The sequence below is a fragment of the Bos grunniens genome, chromosome 22, assembly GCF_055505025.1.
Source record: "Bos grunniens cultivar Pamir isolate PY7600 chromosome 22, Bosgru_T2T1.0, whole genome shotgun sequence".
NCBI classification, from domain to species: Eukaryota; Metazoa; Chordata; class Mammalia; order Artiodactyla; family Bovidae; genus Bos; species Bos grunniens.
Genome location: NC_141186.1, coordinates 16737271 through 16740140, shown reverse-complemented (window position 1 = coordinate 16740140; position 2870 = coordinate 16737271). Strand labels below are relative to the sequence as shown.

The window sequence follows — 2870 nt, the reverse complement described above, 5'->3', positions numbered from 1 at the left end:
TTTCACCCTGGTTGTATCTCGAGTTTATTCTCCAGCATGAAGCCTCTGATGTCGTGCAAGTGCTAAGCTAGTGCTGAATCCTAATCTCCTAAGAATTTTGAAAAAAAATTTGTTTTCATATTTCACCCTGGTTGTATCTCGAGTGTATTCTCCAGCATGAAGCCTCTGATGTCGCCAAGTGCTGAGCTGTGCCTGAAGGATTTCCCACAGTCAGCACACTCATAAGGTTTCTCTCTCCAGTGTGAATTCTGTAATGTTCACTAAGGTGTGCTTGCTTGCAGAAGGTTTTTTCACACTCACTACACTTATAAAGTTTCTCTCCAGTGTGAGTCCTCTCATGTTCAACAAGGGAAGAGTTCTGAGTGAAAGCTTTACCACATTTGGTACATGTATAGGGCTTCTCTCCTGAGTGGATCCTCCAGTGCTGCATGAGGCATGCTCTCTGATTAAAGGCTTTCCCACAGTCATTACACTTATAAGGTCTATCTCCAGAATGACTTCTCTGATGACGAGTAAGGCATATCCTCTGCCTGAAGGCTTTGCCACACTCATCACATTTATAGGGTTTCTCTCCAGTGTAAACTCGCAGGTGTTTAATAACGGATGGACTCTGATAAAAGGCTTTGCCACATTCACTGCATTTATACGGTTTTTTTCCCCAGTATGAATTCTCAGATGCTGGATGAGCACTGCTTTTGTTTGAAAAGCTTTCTCACATTCATTACATTTATAAGGTTTCTCTCCTGTATGAATCTTAAGATGTTGAGTAAGATTTGACTGTTTACGGAAACAAGTTCCACATTCAGTACATACATAGAGCTTCTCTCCTGTGTGAATCCTCTGATGCTGGGTAAGAGATGATCTCTGAGTAAAACACTTTCCACATTCACTACATTCTGAAGGTTTCTTCTACCTGTTAAATCTCTGATGTTTCATGTGCAGTGAAATCTGGCTGGAACTCATGCTGTCTGTAACAATAAAAGGAGTCTGATAGGCTCCAGTTTACAAGAAATGTTCTGTCAAATTCATAATATTTACAAGGTACTTTCTCGAAGATGATTGTCTTTAGAGTAACACTGCTCTCCTGTAAAAGGTCTGTGTGCCTGTGGTGTCCTCCCAGTCATTCCTCACAGTTTTCCCTCCAATCCTTGTTCAGCATGCATCTTCAACTTCTCCTAATGCAAACCTCAGATGACCAGGTTCTCGGATCTTTCACATCTTTTCAAGTCATTTAACACTGTGCCATCAGGCTTGGTTTTCTCACCTGAAAAAAATTCACAAAGGAAAATATCCTACGTGCAGAACAGAGGACCTGCATTGTAGAGCCCTGATTTTTATCCTCTTGTCAATAACAGAGGAAGATTACAATGATGGGGCGGGGATTAGAATAGGTGATTGGCAGAAAGAGATTAAATAATGACCGGTCTTGGGAAATCTATAAACTTCCCTTTTGTGATTTATTCTGAAACACACAAATAGTAAAACCTGATCCAGTAATTTAGGATTATCCAGACTGATAAATAGAATAATAAGATACTAGTCTTGGGAACTCTGGGAGTTGGTGATGGACAGGGAGGCCTGGCGTGCTGCGATTCATGGGGTCACAAAGAGTCGGACACGACTAAGAGACTGAACTGAACTGAATCTTGGGTAACTTGAGTGTTGGGGAAAATTACTACTCACCTAGTCTCTAGTCCTCAAAAAAATGGGTGAAAAGTAATGATGTTTCCTTCGGTTGCCTATAAGTAGTATCTTCACAGACTAGTGATAACTAAAGAGCTTCTCTGTCAAGATTTCAAAGGTCATCCTGGCTGTAACATTTGCTAGGTCCATCTCACCAATCCTTCCCTACTCACTCACCTTGATAATGTCTCTTTGGACCTCTCTCTCTCCAAAACATTCAGCATCCATTGCTCTCCCCCTACATACAATTGGGAAATTTCATAGGTTTGGAAACTAGAGCTCTACTCAATGAAAGAAACTAATATACCACTGTTTTGTTTACAGAAAAATAAGATAGAGGTGGTCCTTAGGGAAGAAGACCCTACTGGATAGTAACTTCACTACAACCAGGATCTGGCCCTCACCTTTGAAGCCAAAAAATTCTTCATTATCTGACATGTACTAATCAAATTCACAAGGAGAATGATGTAGCAAACACAAAGTCACTTTACTAGTTTACAGTGAAAATTTTTTATGCTTAACATCCAGCTGGTTAATACATTCTCCCCACTATAGAAAAACTGTATGACAACCAAATTGTCATCAGGACACGCCTCAGGAAGCACAGAAGTGGAGAAAGAGTGGACTACTTAGACAATCTTAACAGCATCAAACTTTGATGCACTCATAAAGCTGCACAGAATCAGAGAACAAATATTCAGGCACCCCACCATCAGAGCAATCTCTTCTCTAGATGGTCTGGAGACACAAACACATTCTTATTTCCTGAGGCCACCTTCTATTTTAATTATACAAGTTACACATGAATGTATCCTCACTTAAAAATATTATAATAACACGAAGGTATATAGGATAAAACTGTAATTTGTATAACCATCACCACTCCACTCTACCAGAACAAACCCATCTCCTTCCCAGAGATAATTTGTAGTCTTTTTTCTACATATTTTTTACACATATATAGCATTTGATTTTTTTACATAAATAAAATTGTTCTATAGATGCTGCTATGCAATTTGATGCTTTTTTCACTAAGGAATATGTCTTTGAGATCATTTCATGTTTATACATACAGATCTACTGGGGCTGAGAGTCAACTGGTATACACTGGTATATCTGCACAAATGGTTTACAGTCATAATGGCCAATATACACAAACAGATCATGCAGTTCTATGTCAAAAAAAA

General features: G+C 39.3%; 1 pseudogene; it reads right to left on the bottom strand.

The window, feature by feature from the left end:
• On the bottom strand, positions 1–1108 carry ZNF501 (zinc finger protein 501; annotated as a pseudogene).
• Positions 1109–2870: the final 1762 nt, after the last annotated feature.